The 23,784-nt window shown below is 40.3% G+C and overlaps 1 long non-coding RNA gene and 1 pseudogene across 1 annotated transcript; one reads left to right on the top strand and one right to left on the bottom strand.

Annotated features, from left to right (window-relative positions):
• The first annotated feature begins 837 nt into the window (after positions 1-837).
• On the top strand, positions 838-3,936 carry LOC123370447. Its single transcript, XR_006579412.1, has 3 exons — positions 838-967; positions 1,797-1,892; positions 3,294-3,936. It is a non-coding gene; the product is annotated as an uncharacterized LOC123370447 (long non-coding RNA).
• A 614-nt stretch (positions 3,937-4,550) lies between these two features.
• On the bottom strand, positions 4,551-23,441 carry LOC123368593 (annotated as a pseudogene).
• Positions 23,442-23,784: the final 343 nt, after the last annotated feature.

The following is a 23,784-nucleotide window of genomic DNA, read 5'->3' as shown; positions in this document are numbered from 1 at the left end:
AGTAGTTCTGGAAAGGAAGCGGGTGGGATTCTTAATCAGCAAATTGAGGTTTTGTTGAATTAATAAATCAAAATTTAGAATGTCAGGATGTAGCTGAGTTTAATGAAAAGATTAATGGAGTCCTTTATAGATTGTTTTGATATTAAACCCCAGTAGCTGAGATAAATAAATTGAAAATGTGGCTTCCCTGTTGGAACAACAAGTGGGTAAGGCTGAATAAAGAAAGAAGGAAGGCTTCTCAAAGGTGGAAGGCTACAGTGAGGTTTATATGTACTGCACTATAAGGTGACATAGGTGATGAACTTCTGTTTAAAAATAGACTAATACAAATTTATTTCCTTCAAAAACAATTGGTTTTGTGCAAACAAGCTTAAAGATGCAAATTTGATCTGCTAAAACCCAGTCTTTAGTAGTGGAGGAGAAGTCAATGTACAATGCCAATCCTTGGGTTATACTGAAAGGAAATAGCTCAGTTGTTTTAATCTCAATTTAGCTGAAAGGTTTGTATTTCAAAATATTTCTTTGGGAGCAAGAGGAGAAGGAAGACATCACTGACATTTCAGATCGGGAAGTCATTAAAAAAGTATATAATTGGAAATAGCTTTTGGTTATCATTTTTATATAATATATGCCTAAGAGACAGGTCTAAATTTGCAAAAATAAGCGTATGCTTTTGTTGCTGCCTGCCAGGAATGAGGGGCTGCAGCTGCACCAGCCCAGTTGTCAGGCAGCCAATCAGCACAGCTGCGCCACAGTAGAACCCATCTGATTGGCTAAGGCAGTCAGGTGGGTTGCTCTTAAGCCCAGCACATCAGCAGCTGCTCAGCACACATGCCTGTGGATTCTGTTTACCTGTGTTTGTCTCACTCCAAACCTTGCTCCTTCACTGCTCCAGCCAAGACACTGCCCTGCATGCAGTCTTGTTCCAGTTCTGTCCCAGCCTTGTTCCTGCCTTCTGTGATGCCAGGTAATCTGGTTTTTATCCTCAGCCCAGATTTGTGGCACCAGTCTCCATTCCTTGGTTCTCGGATTTAGACTCTGACTTTGGTTCTGACTTTTGGCTCTGATACCTCACACCAACCACTAGGCCTGACTCCTGCTCTGACCACTAAGTCTGACACTGTCTGACTTCAATAGGTATAACTCATGAAGTATGTGAACAAGTGAGGAATTGAATACATTCTCATGTGTATATACAAATTATGCACACGTTCTTCTGAGAACAATGAACATAAGATTTTTCTTATTTAAATTTGTTATCTTTAGGAGGGAGTGCTAAATTTGATATAATTGACATACCAGTGTTTATTTTTAATCTTTTCTTTAGATTTTAATCAACTTAAAATGTTCACAGTTGTGGGAAATTTTGGGTGAGTCAGACAACAATGTAATGACAGCAGAGATTCCTAAAATTTAATTTGTAGCATGAAGCACAAGGATGGGGGAGGAGGCAGGGGGAAGAAGAGAAGAGGGGAATTCCCCACACACATACTTAAATGGTCCCCGTGTTTCAGCTCCAATAATGCTACCATTACAATGTGCATTATACACATTAAAGTAGAACTCTAAGTTCTCAAGCAGCATTTTTCTTACCTTGCTTATCTATACATTTTAATTATTATTGCTGGAAATATTTTTCATCTTTGTGTGTTCGGTGAAATTGACATTTGCTGACATGCTGATAATCTTATCTTTCCAAGATGAGTTATCCTCTTTTTATCTCTATTCTAGTTTTCATTTCTGGTGCTTTTATTAGTATGTTGACTAGATTACTTACTCTTCCAATTTCATTTTAGGTTGCCAGGGTTACAGTGTTACCAACTCCTGCAACTTTCAAGTTATCACATTATTCAGTGACTTTCTTAAAAGGAGTCCAGAAGCTGGGGAGTTATGTAAGAATCTCCACTTTTGTGTGGTGTGGTTGTGGGTTTTTTTTGTTTTTTTGTTTGTTTTTTTAATAAAGATTCTAACTCTCATGGTAGTGGAGAAAAGCCTGAAAACATGAAACATAAACCTCTGATACTAGCAGGCCAATAAAGGACATCTGGGTTTTTTTGTTTTTGTTTTTTAAGGGCTTTTTGGGGTGAGGGAAGCCTGTTTCATGACTTGTCAATCCGATGTATTCATTCTACAGGGTCCATCATCTATGCGTGCATGCAAATGTCACTGGTGGCATTCAAGCTTTTCTGTATTTTAGCCGAATCTCCTCCTCCTCCCATTGTCTGAGTAGATCTGCATAAATATTAGCGATGTATTGCTATCTGTGTAGGGGTAAAAAGCAGGACAAAGGCTAGGACTGAGGGAAGGGCAAGGTTGCAGTCCCCTTGTGAAATCGAAGAATTGCTATTAGGTTTTCTGGTGTGTCTAGATGGCCAACTCGCTATCTTTAAAGACTTTTGCTGTCTTCCCCTCTGAAAACCTCTTTCGCTAGTTATACTACAGTGTTCAGATTTTGCAGAACAATGAGGGAGTATGAAAAGTGGGAATTTTGGGTTGTGAAAATTAGTCTCCATTCTGAGGTTCGTTTGAGGAATTAAACGGTATGACAACACCCTTGGAGGATTTCATTAGTCGTTAACTATCATATCCATATTTGTCATGGGAATAGGTCTGTTGGTTCCCCTTCCCTTCCTGGACTCTGTCAGCTGTTGACCTCAAAATGCTATTTTGCCATGGTAATAGTCAAGATTTTACAGCAGAATTGCTTTCTCTGCCTCCCAGACAATGTAAGTAATATAGGCAGAGGAGGATGATTTGTGATTATTCTGCTCAGAGGATACTTGATGGCAACTCCCTAGCAAACTATTTCACAAAATAAATTTCCCATTCATCCTTTTTCTTTCACTCCCAAGAAATCTTAGCCATTCCATAGTCATAGATGCATTAGAAACATCTAGATGAGTGGGATCCCCTGTTTTGTTTGTTTGTTTTTTGTTTTTTACCTGCAACTCAAAACTTGGTAACTTAATGACTGCCCTTCTTGCCCCTAAATGGCAGATTAATGTTCTTCTTTCCAAAGCCTTTCAACACATCACTTGACTGAGTCAGATGTTGCTATAGTATGTTCCATGGCTCCCCCCCACAAGGTTTATAGCAGCAGTAGTACATGTTCTGCACTGGTTTCCTGTTTTTCTGGGTAGAGCTCAAGGGGCCAGTTTTGCCTGGTGATACTGTCAACATAATCACTTAAGCTAGGCAACCTCGAGCTCAAATGGGAGAGGGCTGCTGGAAGGATGTTCTCCATGAGAGTTAGTCAGATGTGGAATAAGCTCCACCTTTTACATTTCTCCTAGGTTACCCTTCTGGACAACATGTGGAATGACTCTGGCCAACTCTGGAAAAAGCTGCAGCCAGCCATGTTTGACTGGAGGTTTTCTGGAATGCAGAGGTCTTTTAAGGAAGATGATCTGTGAATAATTAACAAACCATCCTATTTACTATAAACATTGCTTCCTGATGAAACAGCTGGAAGCACATTATCTTAAAATAACATACGCGTTCAACTATTTTTGAATTATAGTCTTGATTTTTTTCAGTAGTGCTTTGCAAATTATGAATTTGACAGTCTCCATAGTTACTTACTAATCAGCATTAACCAAAATCCTTGAAAGTATTCTTTGAAATTCAGAAAGTTGTACACAACAATTAACTATGGCACTTAAGATTTTCTTCCTATTTAACTTATCCTGGACACATACAGAGACAGAAACTGGAAGAAGTGAGAGAAAGAAAAGACAAGAAGAGAGAAAATTCAGATTCAGAGCCAATTTTTGGAAGGAAAGAGGCATAGTTAGGCAGAGAAGAAAAGCAGCAGACATGCACCTTCAGAACTGTAAGAGTGAGCAGATGGCCTGAGGCATCTCGGGAACCCAGGAGAGCAGATAAGGGCTTTTATTTTTCTGTAACATAGGGGAGTGATGAGCTTGAATAATCAGATGGGGCTTGAAACTTTGAAATTGCTATATTTAGTCTATAGATGAAAGTATTAAATTGAATATCAGAGATGAAACAACTCCTAGTGTTAAGACTGACACAGAATGAAATTATACTTATAGTTTTGTGAATAAATTAACTATTCTTAAACTAGCCTGTATATAATTTAGTTTGCTTAATATAAGAGTTAATAAGCCAACATTATAAGAAATTGGCACTTCTAAATGTCTTGCATCACCCTAATTTGATTTCATTTTATTCTTCTTAGCTATATGTGTACTATACAGGTCTTCACAATTTTTGACTGCATTTTTGTGCCATCAGAAAAATAATATAGCCACATTATTTTGATTTCTCATATCTTACCACACTATTAGCTCTTCTTCTGAAACATTGCTACATGGGGAAAAAAAAGTTAATGAAATTGAAATTATTCTTATAGTACGTATCCAGGCAGTGTTTTACACTGGGGGGAGAAAAACTAGTGGCAATCCCATTTAACATTTATTTTCTAAATAAAGTTGATTGTCAGATGGCTAGAAGACCATAAACAAGGGATTATGGTACACTATTTAGTGATACTGACAGTTTCCACATGGAAAACATGAATCTTCATATTAAGGTTGATCTTGTTTAACATTGTCAGTTATCTGGAAGAAGTAGTCAAACAGCATATTAATGACATTAACAGCTGATTCTTTGTTAGAAACCTTAGGAACAATAGCTATGAAACAGGGACAATAACAAAGTCCCTAGAAATTAGAAACATTGGTAGAAAATAACAATGAGATTCAACTTTGAAAAGTGCAAACTAATAAGTGTCGGGAGAAATAATCTGAAACCCAAATGTTCAAGGAGAGGGAGAAATCTTGGAAATAGTAATACTGAAAGAGGGCTGACAGTGGACTGAAACCTAGAAGTGAATTTGTAATCCTAGAAATGCAGGACTAGAAGGGACTTTGGTATGTCATCTAGTCCAGTCCCCTGCACTGTGTAGGAGTAGGATTTTATAATTGTACTATGAGAATTAATGTGTGAGTTGAGTTCATCCTGTCAGCCACCCTTTTTGAATAGCAGAAAGGAATGACAGACCAGAACAATCCTTATGACTGATTATGGTCCCCGTTTTAGGATAAGTTATAATGTCTACTATGGTTTCCTATATGTATAACAAGTTAGGCACTCTAGTTAAATATACATTTCTTTGTTTTAAGGTTTTAGTAAGTAAGAGAGAGGATCTTGTATCTATGTTAAGGAATTAGAGGAATGTTGAGGGCCTGAAGTGGCAATGTGCATTGTTTTTAGTTATAAGATTTAGCAAGGCTTGATTTACAATGTATTCTGCTGAATATACAATACTGCTGTCTGTATACCTTTGAAGGTTTCTGTAAGAGATTGTTTGTGTGAATGAGGAATGCATACATCAGGAAAAAATAAGCTATGAAAGCCATCACAAATGTCCAGATGGTCAAGAAAAAGTGAGAGACTTGGAAAGACCAGGAGACAATCAGAAAATATCCATTGTATCCAATGCTAAACATGTTAGCAGCATTGACTACCTCAGAGGTAAGGCAGGCACCCCCGAAGGCGAGACGACAAATAGAAGATAACGATGGGAAGCCTGACAATAACCATCAAATGATAACACCACTTAAGGACTAATGATTACAGGATGACATTGCAAAATGTATGGACTCAAATGGGAATTTACAAGTATAAAGCTGGGGTGTTTTGCCATAGAACTCTGGGTTCAGTCCTGCAACGCCTCGGAGCATCAGATCGTGACCGACAAGAGCCCAGCTCCTCACTTGTGCTCAATCTAACTTGCCATTAGATCGACTCGAGCTACAACAGACTTGTAACAAGGGGTGAGCTGGAGCCAGTTCGCACGAACCGGTTGTTAAATTTAGAAAAGGTTTTAGAACCGCTTGTTAACTGGCTTCCCTGCGAGGGAAGCTTTGATGGGCTTTGGCTGGGAAGCCTGTAATTCCTCCTCCCGGCTGCCGGCGGGCGCTGCGCTGCGAGAGCCATGTGGGCTGCCTCCTGGCCCTGTTGCTGCTGCTGCTCCTTGGACCTCTGGCCCTGGGGCTCCTGCTGCTGCCTGGTGGGTCCCCGGCTGCTCTGCTGCTCCCAGCCACACTCCCAGTGTGACCCTGTCACCCCCTGCCCTCAGCCACCCCACAGCCACCCTCCCTGCCCACAGCCAGCCCCTGCCCCCCCGACCCCCACCACAGCCCCTTTCCCCGCCACAGCCTGTCTGCACCACCTGCCCTCAGCCAGCCCCTGTTGCAGCCAGCCCGTGTCACACTCCCTGCCTCCAGCTAGCCCAGTCCCACGCCCCTGCCTCCAGCCAGCCCATGTCCACTGGTGCCCTGCAGTTCTCAGGGCAGTAACCCTGCACACCTGCTTCAATGAGGGGGGGCAGGGAGCACCTGGGACCCACACATGTGCACACCCTAGGGTGACCAGACAGCAAGTGTGGAAAAATCGGGACAGGGGTGAGGGGTAATAGGAGCCTATATAAGAAAAAGACCCAAAAATTGAGACTGTCCCTATAAAATTGGGACATCTGGTCACCCTAGCACACCCCAAGGGAGTGGCGGGGACCCACACATGTGAAATGGAGCTCATTTCTAGTTCAGGCCCATCTTTTTAAAAAAGAACTTTAGGTAGGGTTAACATACATCTGTATTTTCCCAGAGATGTCAGGCTTTTAGGTTCTTAAATCGCTGTCTGGGTGGTAAATTTTAAAAATTCCTCCCATGAAAATACGGACATATGGTAACCCTATTGGTACAAAAAATACATACTGTGGCACATCCCTTAAATCAGAACTTTTTACAGGGAACCGGTTGTTAAGATTTTAGCAGCTCATCACTGCTGGTAACTATAAACATCAACTGGCGTGTGTGAGAGATATGCTAACTCCGGGCTCGGCAACCTTTCAGAAGTGGTATGCCGAGTCTTCATTTATTCACTCTAAGTTAATGTTTTGCGTGCCAGTAATACATTTTAATGTTTTTAAAAGGTCTCTTTCTAAAAGTCTATAATATATAACTAAACTATTATTGTCTGTAAAGTAAATAACATTTTTAAAATGTTTAAGAAGCTTCATTTAAAATTAAATTAAAATGCAGAGCCCACCCGACCAGTGGCCAGGACCCGGGCAGTGTGAGTGCCACTAAAAATCAGCTCACATGCCGCCTTCAGCACATGTGCCATAGGTTGCCTACTCCTGTGCTAACTGTTGTATTTTCAATAAATGCTGTGTATTTGCCGTCTACTGAAAAGATCCCATATGCTTCTTATAAGTATAACACTGTGGCAGAATAAGTATTCTCTAGACCATCCTGACAGGCATTTGTCTAACCTGTTCTTAGAAACCTCCAATGACTGAGATTTCACATCTTCCCTAGACAGTTTGTTCAAATGCTTAACTACCTTTGCAGTTAGGAAGTATTTCCTAATGACTAAACCAAATTTCCCTTGCTGCAATTAAGCCAATTGCTTCTTGTCCTGTCCTCAAAGGTTAAGAACAATTTATAACAACTTATGTACTTGAAGACTTGGGTCCCCTCAATCTTCTCTTCTCCAGTCTGAAAAAAAAATGGGTTTATTTAGTCTTTCCTCATAGGTCCTGTTTTTTAGACCTTTTAATCATTTTTGTTGTTCTCCTCTGGCCTTTCTCCAAGTTGTCCACACCTGTCCTGAAATGTGGTGGCCAGAACTGGATACAATACTCCTGCTGAGGCCTTATCAGTGCTGAGTAGAGTGGAAGAATATTTTTCTTGTTTCTTCCTTACAAAACTCCTAATATATCCTAGAATGGTGTTCCTTTTTTTTATTTATTTTGCAACAGTATTACATTGACCTATATTTCATTTGTGATCCTCTATAGCTACAGATCCTTTCCTGCAGTTCTCCTTCCTAGGCAGTCATTTACAATTTTGTATTTGTGCAACTGATTATTCCTTTCTAAATGTAGTAATTTGTGTTCATCCTTATTTAATTCATCCTATTTAATTCAGACCATTTCTCCATTTTGTTGAGATGGTTGTTTGAATTTGAATCCTGTCTTCCAGAGTGCTTTCAACCCCTCTCAGCTCAGTATCGTCCACACACTTTATAAGTGTACTCTCTTTCATTATCCAAATAATTTATGAAGATATTGAATAGAATCAGACCCTGGACGGATCCCTGTGGGATCCTACTCGACATGCCCTTCCAGCTTAATTGTGTACCGTTGATAACTGAGTACAGTTTTCTAGCCAGTTGTGCACCCACTTTATAGTAGGTTTGTCTAGGCTACATTTCTCTAGTTTGTTTATGAGAAGATCATGTGAGACAGTATCAAAGCCTTGCTAAAGTCAAGGTATGACATCTACTGTTTACGCATCCACAAGGCTTGTTCCCTATCAAAGAAGGATATTGGGTTGGTTTGACATGATTTGTTCTTCTAGGTGCATACAAATTGATTGTTTGCCCCTTTATCTTTCTGGGTATTGAAGTAAAGCTAACTGGTCTATAATTCCTTGGGTTGTTCCCATAGTCATTATCTATAAAAAGGGGGAATATATTTGCCCTTCTCCAGTCCTCTGGTATCTCTCTCTCATCCTACACAAGTTCTCAAAGATCATCTCTAATGACTCAGATCTCTTTAGCCAGTTCCTTAAGTATTCTAAGATGGATTTCATCAGGCCCTGCAGATTTGAAGACATCTAATTTGTCTAAGTAATTCTTAACTTTTCTTTCCCTATTTTTAGCCTCAGATCTTACCCCATTTACACTGATGTTAGCTATGATAGTCGACCGATTTGGTGCTAACTTTTTTGATAACTGAAATGAAAGTAATTTAACACTTTGGCCATTACTATGTTTTCTGTTGTCTTTCCCTCCTCATTTAGTAATGGGCATACCCTGTCCCTAGTCTTCCTCTTGCTGCCCATGTATTTGTAAAATGCTTTCTTATTACTAGGGGAGTCAAGCAATTTAAATTTTTTTTTAATCGCATGATTAATCACACTTAAACAATAATAGAATACCATTTATTTAAATATTTGTGGATGTTTTCTATATTTTCAAATACATTGATTTCAATTACAACACAAGGTGTACAGTGCTCACTTTACATTTATTTTTATTACAAATATTTGCATTGTAAAAAAACAAAAGAAATGGTATATTTCAATTAACCTAATACAAGTACTATAGTGCAATCTCTTTATCATGAAAGATGAACTTACAAATGTAGAACTATGTACTAAAATACTGCATTCAAAAATAAAACAATGTAAAACTTTAGCACCTACAAGTCCACTCAGTCCTACTTCAGACAAACGAGCTTGGTTACATTTGCAGGAGATAATGCTGCCTGCTTCTTGTTTACAATGTCACCTGAGAACAGGCGTTTGCATGGCACTGTTGTAACTGGCATCGCAAGATATATTTATGTATATATTTTAGGGCTGTATATGAAAGGCATTACAGCATGGGGAAGAGAGGTAATAGTCCTTGTTTGTTGTACTCATGGGTCTACATTAATTTCTGGGCATGATATTAGTTGGGAGGACCTACGAATTCTGGTTACTGTTGAAGGGCGTAATCACCAAAGAGGAACGTATGTGATACACAGGGATATAACTAGGACTACCAGGATAATACTAACAATTAGAAAATATAGGCTGAATATCAGGAAGAACGTTGTGATAGATAGAAGCTTTTTAAACTAGGCTAGATAAAGCTTTAGGCTATAAGGAACAATAATTCAGTAGCGGAGAGAGAGAGAGAGAGAGAGAGAGAGAGATTCTTATACCATCCAGTCCATCATTAACACATTTTATCCCTTGACATATTCAATAGGAACAATATTCTGTTTCCTTGCTGAAAATAAGAGGATTTATTTACTTCTCAGGGCATTCTGTGCTATAAAATTAAATTCTGCATGCAATATTTTAAAATTCTGCAAATTTCATTTTGTCAATAAATAAAATCTAGAGGCTCCAGCATGGCAGTGGGGAGCACAGGCCCCTGACTGCATGAAAGTGGGAGATCACCCTGCAGCCTCCCCATCCCCGGGACACGGACTCAGCAGTGAGGCTGCACATGACCCTGATATGGCACAAGGCTTGGGTCTGCCCGAGAAACATCCTGGGGCCCTGCCTCTCTGCACCAGGTGTGGGGAAGGCAGGCTCAACCAAGCAGGATCTGTTACCCGCACAAAATTCTCTGTTACTCACGCACTCTAGGGGCACCCACCTTTATCCAGTTCCTAGGGCTCAAGGCATAACTCTCTTAATTTAGGCATCCACCCTTACCCCATTCCTAGAGCTCAGGCATAATCTTCACTCTAGGGCACCCACCCTTGCCTTGTTCCTAGGGTTTAGGCATAACTCTGCGGGTTTGCAGGACCTCTTACCAGTGAAATAGCCTTACACAGTAATATCCTTATCCTCTATTTATTAACAATCACCAAAAACAGAATGCACATGTTGCACATATAATGCTCACCACTCCCAATCAGACTGGGTGCAGGCAGTTAAGTGGAGGGGTCTGGATACACAGGGGCTCGTTGGTGGGGTTCCAGGAGCAGGGGCAATGGGACTCTGCAGGGGCTTCCAAGTGAAGGTGGTTGGGCTCAGCAGAGCAGTTGGGTGTCGGGGTCTTGATGCTGGGGAAGTGGGGCTTGGTGGGGTGGGGACATGGTTGCAGCTAGTTGGTGGTCATTGATGTGGGGGTTTGAGTGCAGGGAGCTCAGTGGGGGTGATCTGGGTGCAGGGCTGGGCATCCAGAGGCAGGGGTCTGGGTGCACGGGGGCTTCAGATGCAAGAGTTGAGGCTCATTGGGGTAGGGTTCAGGTATGGAGGGCTAGGGGAGTTCTGGATGTACTGGGTGAGGCTTGGCAGGGGTGTCTAGATATGGGAGGTCTGGATGCATGGGGGTTGTGTGGATGGGGAAGCAGCTTCACTTACAGTGACCCCATCCCCGCACAGCTGAGGAGTGATGGGGAGGATGTTGAGCTTCCTGCAGCTGGGGGGAGGTTACTAGGGGTGGGTCTGATACTTCCCCAGCCAATCTTTGCAGGGGAAGTGGAAGTCCTGTCCTCTCCTGCCTCCAAGCTAGACAGGACTAGCAGCTGATCCCGGCTTAGGGTAGGAGTGTCCCCAGCCCTGCAGTGATTTACCTCTCCGCCAGCTGCTCCGGGTGCCTGAAATGATGTACCTGCACAGCTAGGGAGTGGTGTGTGACTGTTCTTGCAGCTTCCCTTTGCTTCCCTGTCAGAGAATCATTTTTCTGCCGGGAAGCAAAGAAATCTGCGGGGGACATGCAGTGGTGCAGAATTCCCCAAGGAGTAATTTTATTTCTGAATTCAAGAGGACTTCCTGAGCTTTATCATATAGCAGGTTACCAAACTGTCTAAGTCCAGATAGATTTTAAGATTCTCTATTTTCCATCTTGACTGTAACCTTCATGCAATAAGGAAAATTATTAGCTTAGATTGCTGTTCTGAATCCAGCTGGAAACCTCCGATACTTTTATAGCTTTTAGGCTGTTCTCTAAGCAATGTGGTGTATATTCTTTTGCTGACAGCAGCTGTATGTAAATACTCTTAATGAAAGTCTAACTTTAGTGGGGTGAAGCTTTTTTTCTCCTGTATTTTATAACTTGCAGGTTGCTTATAGAAGACACTTGTGATATGATACATGTGATGAAACAGCTTTCACCTGAAGTGCCCTTCTGTGGCAGTCTACTGCACAGCAGTTGTATCTTTCTCAGTCTCCTTCAAGAATCTCCAGGAATAGTCCAAACAGTTTTTTCTGAGTACAAACAGCCCTTGCAGGGTTTACTTATTACCAAAGAAGCCCTGTGCATACAAACCAAGCCTTCAACAGTTCATCAGTGAACAGCCCTACTATCACCATGCTTGTAGCACCAGCATCTCCTCATACCTCACTCCCAGCCTTCAACCCTCTCTGGCCCTCTGACTTCAGCTCTCTAACTCAGAGAGCTGGCTGGCATCTCCCTGTGCTGCTCTCAGCCTTCTCTGCCCATGGCAGACTCTGGCTCAGGAAGGTCAGCAGGCTAGCCCTGCACGGGCTTCCTGACCATTTCCCCCTCCTCTAGGCAGGCCCTCCCTGGAAAGCTTTTGCAGCTTTCCCCAGAGACCTCCTCCAGTCTCAACTCCCAGACAATTTTCACATGACTCTTTTCTTTCCTTCTTTCTTTTTCTTTACTGAATCAGGTAATTCTCACCTATGCTTTCCTGGCTGAACTATGGCACACCCAGTTTCCTCCCCTCTAGGGCCTAGATCCTCTCTTATAAACTCAATTGGAGTGAGCTGGTGAGTCACAGGTGCACTACCCTTGTTCCCTCTTAAAGTGTCAATGTTACCCCATGATAACACGGAGAGCGCGACACTGCTGAAGTCGATGCAGTGGGTGTCGATTTAGTGGATCTAGTGATGATTCCCTAAATCGACAGAGGAGCATTCTCTGGTCGACTCCATTACTCCAGCTCCCCAAGAAGAGTAAGGCAAGTTGACTGGAGAGCGTCTCCCGTTGAGGCAGCCTGGTGAACATAGCTGGAGTTTTCATAGCTTAGGTCAACTTACCTGGTAGTGAAGATAAGCCCTAAGTATTCGCTGTTCCCATCTGAATGTATGTCAGGACTTTGTCAATGTGTTTAATTTGGAATTTTATCATGTATGTGTGTTCCAGAAGGGGAGGGGAAAAGTGCAGACTTTCTTCCATGTAAATATACTTCCAGTTTCACTAGTTTTTCGTTGCCAATGTGATTGACACGTGCATATTATTTTTGTCAGTCTTACAATTAATCACTACAAATTCTTTTAAAGCAGCAAAGAATCCTGTGGCACCTTATAGACTAAGGCCTGGTCTACACTAAGGGGGGGGGGTGTCAAACTAAGGTACGCAAGTTCAACTACGCGAATAGCGTAGCTGACCTCGAAGTACCCTAGTTCGAACTACTCACCCATCCAGACGCCGCGGGATCGAAGTCCGTGGCTCCAAGGTCGACTCCGCCACCGCCGTTCGCAGTGGTGGAGTTCCGGAGTTGACCGGAGCACGTGGGGAGTTCGAACTCTCTGCGTCAACCCACGCGGTAAGTATAGACCTACCCTTACAGATGTTTTGCAGCATGAGCTTTCGTGGGTGAATACCCACTTCTTCGGATGCAAGTAGTGGAAATTTCCAGGGGCAGGTATATATATCTAGCAGTAGAGATGTGAAAACCAAGGGAGGAGAAACTGGTTCTGTAGTTGGCTAGCCATTCACAGTCTTTGTTTAATCATGAGCTGATGGTGTCAAATTTGCAGATGAACTGAAGCTCAGCAGTTTCTCTTTGAAGTCTGGTCCTGAAGTTTTTTGCTGAAGGAAAACACTTCAACCTCCCTGGCCACACAATAGCAGATCTCCTCCCTTGGTTTTCACACCTCTACTGCTAGAACAGGGCCTCATCCTCCCTGATTGAACTAACCTCGTTATCTCTAGCTTGCTTCTTGCTTGCATATATATACCTGCCCCTGGAAATTTCCACTACTTGCATCCGAAGAAGTGGGTATTCACCCACGAAAGCTCATGCTGCAAAACATCTGTTAGTCTATAAGGTGCCACAGGATTCTTTGCTGCTTTTATAGATCCAGACTAAGGGCTAGTCTACACTTACCGTCCGGGTTGACGCGGTGAGTTCGACTTCTCGGAGTTCGAACTATCGCGTCTGATCTAGACACGATAGTTCGAACTCCGGAAGCGCCGCGGTCAACTCCGGTACTCCACCACTGCAAAAGCCGGTGGCGGAGTCGACCTTGGAGCCGCGGACTTTGATTCCGCGGCGTCTGGACGGGTAAGTAGTTCGAACTAGGGTACTTCGAGTTCAGCTACGCTATTCACATAGCTGAACTTGCGTACCCTAGTTCGACCCCCGCCCTTAGTATAGACCTGCCCTAACATGGCTACCCCTCTGATACTCTACAAATTCTTTATCAGTTAAAGTATGAATATCTGGAAAAATGATATTGGAAACCTTTTCAGTATTGACATGTAATATATTTAATTCATCCATAATTCAGGGACTTGTATATTCAAGAGTTACCAAGAAATCTGATTTAGTATCACTAGTCAGTAATCCATTTCCTTCCTGAATTTTCTAATTTTCCTGCTAGCTTGGTTCCTGCATTAGTTTTGCATAATGGCTTTAAAATTCACATGAATTAATTGTGTTAATGCAAGTGCTAAAGAGATCACAGGCTTGCTACATTTGCTTAATTTAAATTATGCCAACCTCCCTTAATTGTGTGTGTATATATAGAAATCTATCAAAACCCTTCATGAAAGTAACACTTCATTTCAAAGTGTGAATCTTCTTCTCTGCATAATTCCTCTATTAATCTAGACCAGGTTATCACTTTGATATCTCATGTTTCTGCTTGCACTTTCTCTGAGTTCCTAATGTTATCTCCTAAGCTTCATGGTTTTCAACGGAGTTTATCTTTACTTGTTTAGTTTGTCTCAGTTGCTAAACTGGACAGGGAGTTGTTTATTTCCAGTATATGTTTGTATTCATCCCTAAAATACAATTCAACTTTAAAACCTTACAGGTCAATATTTGTACACCCAAGATAGAGGAGGTCTTCTGGCTTGAATATTGATGATAAACTGTGCAAGTACTTCATTTTGGAATTAGTTGGCAGAGCCAAGTAGGACTAAACATTTCACATCTTCTTTTTATATTTAGCACCTCTGTTTCAATTGACAGTATAGCTAATTGTAAATCATGTAGTAATATGGCAAACTTGTGTCCACAGCAAGAACTTCATAATTTCTTCATTATTTTTTCAAAAAAATATTGGTAATGCTAAGAGATTCAGTCCTATTAACGGGAAAGCAAACGTACCACCTGTGCACACATAGCACTGGTACTATTAATAAACTGACTGAAAACTTTGAACTTAATCTGTCAGTTTTTTATACTGTTTTAATTACGTGTCTCAATTGTACCTTATGAGCGATCACTCATTTAGGGTCTAAATGTGCCTCACTGTCACTCAAATCAAATATTATCTCTGTTGCTTATTGAAATTGAGACTGTAGGAAATTTTAAGCATATTAGAGCTACATATAACTTCAGTTTCCTACTTTTTTTTGTTTGTTTACCTATGTCAGACCATCATATACATTCTCCCCCTCCCCCCCCCCTTAATGTGTGGCATGATGATTGTAACATTTGAGGATTTTAAAGTAATGAATAACATAAAGATGAATATAGACCCAAGGACTGAATGCTTAGCAATGCAAAAAAGGTAACTAATTGACATAGGAACTAATGTTCAAAAGAAATAATTGGAAGATTGAATTCAGCAGGATAGAAAAAAGGCAAAAAAGTGAAGTTAAACTTTTTTAGCCTATTATGACTAGTATGTCTGGATTTCTGTGATGCAGCTGCTATATATAGCCCACTGAGTTTTAAATTGAGATCTCAAGTATAATAGGTTGGATGATATTTTCTAGATACTAGATGTAGGGCCTCTATATAGAGCATGAATATACACTTGAATTCCTATTAATTCACTTAATGCAGGGGTAATCGATTGTTTTTTTTGTCAAGGTCCAAATTTGTTGGTTATGGTATAGTCAAGGTCCAGACTCCAGAGAAAAGAATTTAGAAATAATAAGTAAATAAAAAGATTTTGCTATCCGTTCAAAAACATCTGGCGGTCCAGATTTGGCCTGTGGTCCACCTATCGATTACCCCGGACTTAATGGCATTGGTTGGCTATAGAATGATGAACTAGAGGTAACAGCATCAATTATGATGAGGAAGGAGGGTAGGAACAGTGAACATTAGCCTTGGTATGCACACACTGCAGACAGTAATAGTTGTTGTTTTCAGATGGACTTCTTTACCTATGCAAATTTGGATTTTTGTCATGTCAGAATTATCAGGGGATACAGATTTTTCCTCTTCCTGCACTGTTTGTGTGACTTGGCGATTCTGGAGGATAAAGCGATCTGAAGCTTAATCCCAGTTTTTTCACTTCCTGAAAGTGTCAATTATGGATTGGATTATGTATAGTGATTTTTTTCAAATGTACATAAAATCTGGGTAGTGTTAGGATTAATATGAAGTGGACTCCTGTTTGCCAGGAAACTTTAAGGTAGTGCAGAGAATGAGTCCAAGGGGACTTTCTGCTGAAATTTCAAATTGCACCTTTAATCTGTACTTCTAATAATGGAAACTGAGCTCTTAAGCACTTTGGAAACATTTTATTGTTCTAAAACAATAGTGATGGGACTTAAAACACTTTATATATATATATATATATATATAGAGAGAGAGAGAGAGAGAGAGAGAGGGGGGGGGTCTCACTAATTATGCTCAATAGAGGCCTGTGCAGAAGTTTAATATTGTGAAGGGTTTTGAAATTTGGTTTAATCACAAATCAGAACAACTGAAAAAAATAAAATTCTACAAAGGAAAATTCTGAAGAAAAAAATTATTTGTGGGTTTTCAAAGACTTTGTTTCAACCCATTTTTTTTATTTTAACTGTTTTTTTTCCTATTTTGGATTATAGTATTTGTAAGCAGGGTCTGAATGAATTATCACCTGACAGTTAGCTGGGTAGGGGAGAGACTTCAGGAGCAAACTGTATTTACGTGGACACAGGGGTAGTGCTTAGATATCCAGTAGATAGAGCAGTGTTGCTCAAAGTAATCAACTTTGGCTGGGTTACAAATCACTTCAGTATTGAATGCACAGCTGAAATCACTTGAGATGTGACAGTGTTTCTGCCCCACTTGCAAAGAGCTGAAAATTACTAAGAGATTGATGTTCAGAGGTCACCGCAGAGAGGCAGGTGGCAGCAGAAGGTGATTAACAGCTGGCAAGGCGGCAAGCAAAATGAGCGGCTGGCAAGGCGATGAGCAAAAGTAGGTTCTCAGATGGTGGAGCAAACAAGCTGCCTTCTTCCCTGGGTGGAAGGTCAACTCTCACAGATGGGCCTCTGAACCCTGGGTCCTCTCTGACCAAGGACAACCACTGTGAGTAAGGTATGGTGAGGGAGCAGAGAGGGGCACAGAAAAGGAACTTTTGGTTGTAGAACTCAAGATCATGAGGCAGAAGACTGCCCCATGCACTCTGGAGTGGATGTCCTGCTCACAGTTTTATGATTATGAATCCTGCTTGTGGCATTTTCCTTAATTAGTGTCAGGTGACATCCCTCCTTTCATTAAGTTTCTTGTCTACACCCTTCCCCATACTGCTCTGTCAAAGTGTCTCAAACCTAAACTGGAGGACCCACCCTAACCCTACAAGTGAAAGCAGAAACTAAATCTCTGGCACCCTTTCAGACCATGGCTTCCAGGTTGAGTTGGTCAGTTTTTGTTTTTTAGTGGATAAGTGTTCACATCACAAAAAACACCTGCCCAAACTGATGCTCTTTTCACAGAGTCCACACACACATTGCTCATAAGCCATCAGAAGGTGGCAATTTTTATTCCCTTCACTATTGATGTAGGCTAAATATGAAGTGGTGAGGAAGACATGACTTCTAAAATTTAGAAAGATTCTACTGTGTGGGTCAGATTAGATGGCAAAATGAATTAAGCACCTAGATGTCAACTATGGTCCTTTATTACATATTTTTTACAACATTGGTTAGTATTGCTATTTGGTAATGTCTCTGCCACATTCAAACTGAATTAGTGGAATAAAACGAAGTACACATGCTGTTGCTCTGTTGGCCATAATATCATTTGCTAGATTTCAATACCCTTGATCCCTCCATGGGGAGGAATTTATTCAAATGTAATATCCACCTCTTCATTAAATCAATCTTGTGTCAAGATTTTCATGTACTAAATCCTGCTGGACTGCAGCCTTCCCTTCTGAAATTGATTAGCTGCCTTGAAAACAATCTGACAATGTTACTTTCAGCCCAGAAAAAGGCCAATATTTACACCACTCTAAGGCTAAGGTATACTTTTTGGATGTGATGAACGATTTGGATATGAAGCAGATCTGTCATATTTTTGTTGTAGGTGGCAGGCATGTGGGGTTTTTTTTCTTATGCCCTGAACACAAATGCATTCACTGAAAGAAATTCTGCTGAGTGCAATACACAACCATAACTCTGAGCCTGCCATAGGCTCCTGTCCTCTTAAGGTTTCTTGCACTACTGCTCAGATGGGCCATACGATGCATCTTTATAATTAGGTCCTTTTGTACTGTAGAAAGCAACAAGTATTTTGAAAAATAGGACTTCTTATGTAATTAAACTGTTGTGTTCCTGAATTCTCCTCCTGCCAGTTCCATTGTCACTATAATGTTCAATTCTTAATTACAGTAGAACCTCACAGTTACGAACACCTCGGGAATGAAGGTTGTTCGTAACTGAAATGTTCATAACTGAACAAAATGTTATGGTTGCTCTTTCAAAAGTTTACAATTGAACATTGACTTAATACAACTTTGTCCTAATACAGCTTCTATGCAGAAGAAAAATTTTGCTTTTAACCATCTTAATTTAAATGAAACAAGAACAGAAGCAGTTTCCTTATCTTGTTAAATCTTTTTTTTAACTTTATTTTTTAGAAGTTTATATTTTAATACAGTACGGTACTTTATTTGCTTTTGTCTCTGCTGCTGCCTGATTGCGTACTTTTGGTTCCAAATGAGGTGTGGGGTTGACTGGTCAGTTTGTAAATCTGGTGTTCTACTGTACCAAGTTAATGAAAAATCTGGATGGTAATAACTTTAATTATACTCTTGAACCCTAGAGGATGGTTCAAATATTTGGGTGTTTTGAGGGTCCCATGAGATCTAATTCTCCTTTCCCAGATCTCCAGATTCCCAGATCTCCCACTCAGTTTCCATGTTACCTTGGAATCCAACTGTGCAGCTTTGAGAATGGAATAAAAGTACCCACTTCAAAGCAATATGAGATACTCCCTAAAAATATTCCTCTGCAGCATGCTGACCTTGAGACAAGGTTAGGGGACAAACTCTGGTTCTCCTTATGTGGCAGCAATTTGTACTGTCATCACAGCTGGACTAGCTCAGCATGGAATTCTTGAACACATTGGTCTGTATTTTGTATTTTTTTTTTTAAATTATTATTCCTTCTCTGCCTGTTTTACATCCCTACCCCAAAGAAGGCAGGGTTGGGAAGGAGTTTACAATAGTATGAGTGGGTGGAAATTACTTGTTTATAATATCTTTTCCAACTAATCTCACAAGCAAACATGTTCTTCTAGTGTTCAAGCCAATTTTCTATAGGAAGTTTGAATCCCTTCTGCACTGATCACTCTGGGTATTCCAAGACTCTGTACAACCTCCAGGTTCTGTGTAATGCTTTCAGTCACTGTTTTTTTTTTTAAAAACCCTAACTAAAAATAAAGCAGGTTGAGTTCAAAACAATTAACTAGGCTAGGTATTAACGAGTTTAGATTTGTACATTATTGAATGTAATTAATGTGGTTTATATTTGAAGAGTTTCAGCAGTGCGAGACACTTTACAAACAAAATAAGACCCAGATGGTGACCTAAGGCATTTTAACTCTCTTTCAGATAAAGAAAAAGAGATCTGACACACACAGTCCATGGTGTTCCATTCTGTGTTGGAGATGAAGGAGGAATCATCATTTTAGAAAGCTTTGTGGAATAATTGGGTTGTTTTTGTTGTTGGGTTTTTTAGGAATCCTAATATTGGTACTGTAACCCAGGGATTACTGAAAAATGAATTGCCAAGTAAATTGCTTTTTATATAAATGTTCTCCTTTTTTGAGATCTTTTAATATGTTTCTCCTTTAATATTCCAGAACATAGAGTATTACGGAAATCCCAGCTCTGCCTTTTAATGCAGTTTGACCTATTTAAATGCAGTCAGTTTTGTTTTCTGCTCTCCTTGGTTTCCATTTGTATGTGCCACTAACTCCCAGTCCATCCCTAGAATGAACTTACTAGATGACTCTCATTCTGGGTTTGTCACCTTCTTCCCCACTCTAATATATGTAATCAGTGGACATCCCCAGACTCCCAATAATCATTAAGACATTTTTAATATGACAGTCTTTGCTAGATAGTGACGCTGTTTTTTCTCCCCAGATAAAACACTTTCATTATAGTGTTTCCTGTTCTTTAAAAAAACAAAAACAAATTGTTGATACAAAACTTTTTCCTGTCAGTACGGAAAGTACTAAAACTACCATAGTTTTGTTTTGTGTAATGGTTCACAAGGAGTGTTTAAAGACTAAACTAAACTAGTAGAGATGTCCTCTGTAGAATCCAAAGCAGTGTGATATGCATCTCCTCCACATGCTCAGAGGCTGTCTCTTTCAGAACACTTCATGCCTTATTCTTTTTATAATACTGTATTCATCCGTGTTCAGTGAACATAAATAGCTTTATGTATTGGAGAACCCTATCATCATTTGGGTTGGAATTGAGTTATTGTATATACCACACTGCATTGTGGCTGTCATATGTTTTCAGATTCTATTTAGTGCCTTTTCTACACAGAGCTGTTTGACATCTGATCTTGTTCTATTTTGGGTGGGGGAGGGGTTGCACATGCATACAGGGATGAAGAGTACACCACTGCTTCATCTGGTTGAGTACAATAACCATAGCTCACAAATGACATCTATTAAAAACAGCTGTTACCCCAAACCCTTGCTATAGTTAGTCTTTAGTTACTGTCTTTAATTTACCCCACTGTAAACCTAAGGAATTGTCTACTGTTGCAAAGAAGAAAACATACTTCTAACCCAAGCCCCCAAAGCTGCGATTCTTATGATTAAACTTTTGACAGCAGATTCCTAGTATACTTGAATCAAGAGTTAGAATAAACTGATGTCTCTCCAGAAGACCTGTTGCTTCTGAATTAACATACTATAAACCCGACAGACTTTTTCTTAAAAATTCTGTAATTGGTACGAATTATACACTTAAACGTTTTGAAGGAGGAAAACATTTTAACAAACATTAATTCTCACTGTGATGGGGTGGGGGAGCCCTGTCCTTCGAGCTGCACTGTCTCTAGGCTGTGACACCTAAGGGCTAAAGTCAATAGAGTTGCCCTGATCCATAGGGCTGTAAGGCCCAATGGCCAGAGTCTATATAATCGCCTTGATCCTCAGGGTGGTAGGGTCTCGTGACCCACATCAATGGAGTAACATCTCTGCATGGCAGTGTTGTTCTCTGGGGCAGGGCTCTATGGGAGCTGGACATCTGCTTAGGTCTGTGCGCCTCTGGCTTCCACTGTCTGGGGTTCCAACTACTCTAAGCTGGTAGCCAGTAAGGAACATCCTTCCTCTGCATCAGTCAGCTCAGACTGAGCTGGGCTGCTCCTTCTTATACTGCCCTACACCTGGCACATGCCCAGTAGGGATGTGGAGGTGTGGCTTCTTCCACCCACAGTGAGAAGTTAATCTTCCCTGTCCAATGTGGAGTGAGTTCACCCCATCACACTCACATTGCTCTTGTCAGTCAGGAAAGTTTAATATTCCCAATTTATAGATTTGGGGGGCGGGAGGAGATGGTAAGGCGGAGAGGTACGGTAATGTGCCTAACACCAGGAAAAGAGTCAGTATAACAGCTGGAAGTTTGACTTTAGTTTTAAGATCAGACCCTTAGTTTCCATCGGTGTTATGTGGCCTAGTCGAAAGCAAATGCATGTATATTAGACATTACTCCATTTAAACAGGTTCTGAAAGTTTCTGTGCATTGCTGGAATGTGATCTATTTTACAATTGTTTCATTCCAAAAAGCGCTGTTAATGGATTAATACTTTAATAACTTTGTTACCAACAAATTAAAATGAATGAATAAGAAATTTTAAAGCAGGAAGTGTTCCAATGTAATATATCTTAATTCTTAATCCCACTTTATTTTATTTCTAATAGCCTCTTTCAGGAACAAATCTAGATGTATCTTAAACTTATTTTTACTCCCCACCCCACTCCCTGGTCACCTTCTCTGCCAAACCGTTCTATATATTCATGCCTGTTTCCACTAAACGGGCAAAGATTCTTACAAAATACCAGAATGGCTGAGGAATGATATGCAACCTATTAATTGTGAGACCTGCTGCTGACCATGACACTTTGGAAATAGTAGTTGGCTAATACAGCGACTCTATGCAAAGTAGTAATATGTGAAGATTAGTGCTTTCACCACAGCTCACTTTTTTTCAAATTTTCCTCTCTAGAAATCCCTTAAGAAACCATAGTTAGGGCCCTACCAAATTCATAGTCCATTTTGGTCAATTTCATGGTCCTAGGATTTTAAAAATAGTAAATTTCATGATTTCAGCTATTTAAATCTGAAATTTCATGGTGTTGTAATTGTAGAGGTCCTGACCCAAAAAGGAGTTGTCGGTGGATTGTGGTACTGCTACCCTTACTTCTGTGCTGCTGCTGGTGGCAGCGCTGCCTTCAGAGTTGAGCAGTTGGAGAGCAGCAGCTGCTATCTATTTCTTCAGCAAGCTCAAGAGAATCTACGAGTGTTCTTTCGAACCCTTCATCACTTCTGAATTCCTCCAGAATATTTTTAGTTTTCTGCATTTTTTGAATAGCAGAATGTATGTTCAAATTCTTTTCCTGGAGCTGCTTACTAGTGAGGTTAATCTCGAAAAGGATATTCTACCACAAAATGAGTGAAGTCACAAATTTGAACTTGGAAAGGCCATTTGCAAGAGCTTCTGCATCTGAACATGCTGTATTGCCAGATGATCCAGTAAAGGTAGTATCATCAGAAATTTCAATTAGAGCATCATAAATGTTTCCAGGTTCATAGCGAAGAGGCTTCAAAGCATCAGTGTGACTCTCCCATCTTGTCTGACTAAGTGGTTTCACAGTTAGAGAATTCACATGGTGAGTCAGAATCTCCCAATGGCGTTCTGAGCCTGAGAAAAACACAAAAACATACTTTGCACCAGGTCAAAGAAACTGCTTGCCTCCAAACAGCATCTAGCAGTGTCATTGACAACCAAATTCAGAGAATGCACACTGCGAGGAATGAAAAATGCCCTAGGATTGATTTCCATCATTCTCCTTTGCACACCATTGTCTTTACCCTTCATATTACTAACATTATCATAGTGTTGGCGACATAAGTTTTCAACAGATAATGACATTGTTTCAAGCTCTTGTAGAATAGTTTCAGCCATAAATGTTGTCTCCTTCAATGGTACAAAACCCAGAAAATGTTCCTTTATGAGCACTTCAACATTGTCTTCATCTGCAGACTTTTCCATATCCATAAAACGAATGATCATCGTCATTTGTTCAACATGACTCACATCTGGTGTACAGTCCAGTATGATTGAAAAGTATTGCTCAGAATGGGCAAATTCTACAATTTTCTTTTAATGGCATTTGCTAGGATTTGAATCAGTTCATTCTGCATATTTTTTCCTAAGTAATGAACCTGTGTTTCATGATCAGTTGTTTTATATAGATGCTCCTTCATGACTGGATCAAACAAAGCTAGGTATTCAACAAATTTTAAAAGGTTTCCATTACCTGGAGTGTATAATTTTTCATTTCTACCGCAGCTGCGGAATGCTAAATTGTGCCCACCAAGAACTCTCACTAAAACAATCAGACGCTGTAATATTTGTTGCCAATATTCTTTTTTCCTTGATCACACGTAAATTTTCTTGGATAGTTTTTCCTTTTTTCAATCGTAATTCAAGTTCTTTCCAATTTTGAAAACATTCCAAATGTTCTATTCTTCTTTTCATGCGAAGAGAGAATTGAAGATATGCTTTTTTTTCCAGTCCTTTGAACCATTTTCAGTAAGGTGTACCAATTGCTTGATTTCTAAACAACTTGCA

This window comes from Mauremys mutica, chromosome 4 (assembly GCF_020497125.1).
Source record: "Mauremys mutica isolate MM-2020 ecotype Southern chromosome 4, ASM2049712v1, whole genome shotgun sequence".
Classification (NCBI taxonomy): Eukaryota; Metazoa; Chordata; order Testudines; family Geoemydidae; genus Mauremys; species Mauremys mutica.
The sequence above is the reverse complement of the archived record's forward strand: the minus strand, read 5'-3'. Positions and strand labels throughout refer to the sequence as shown.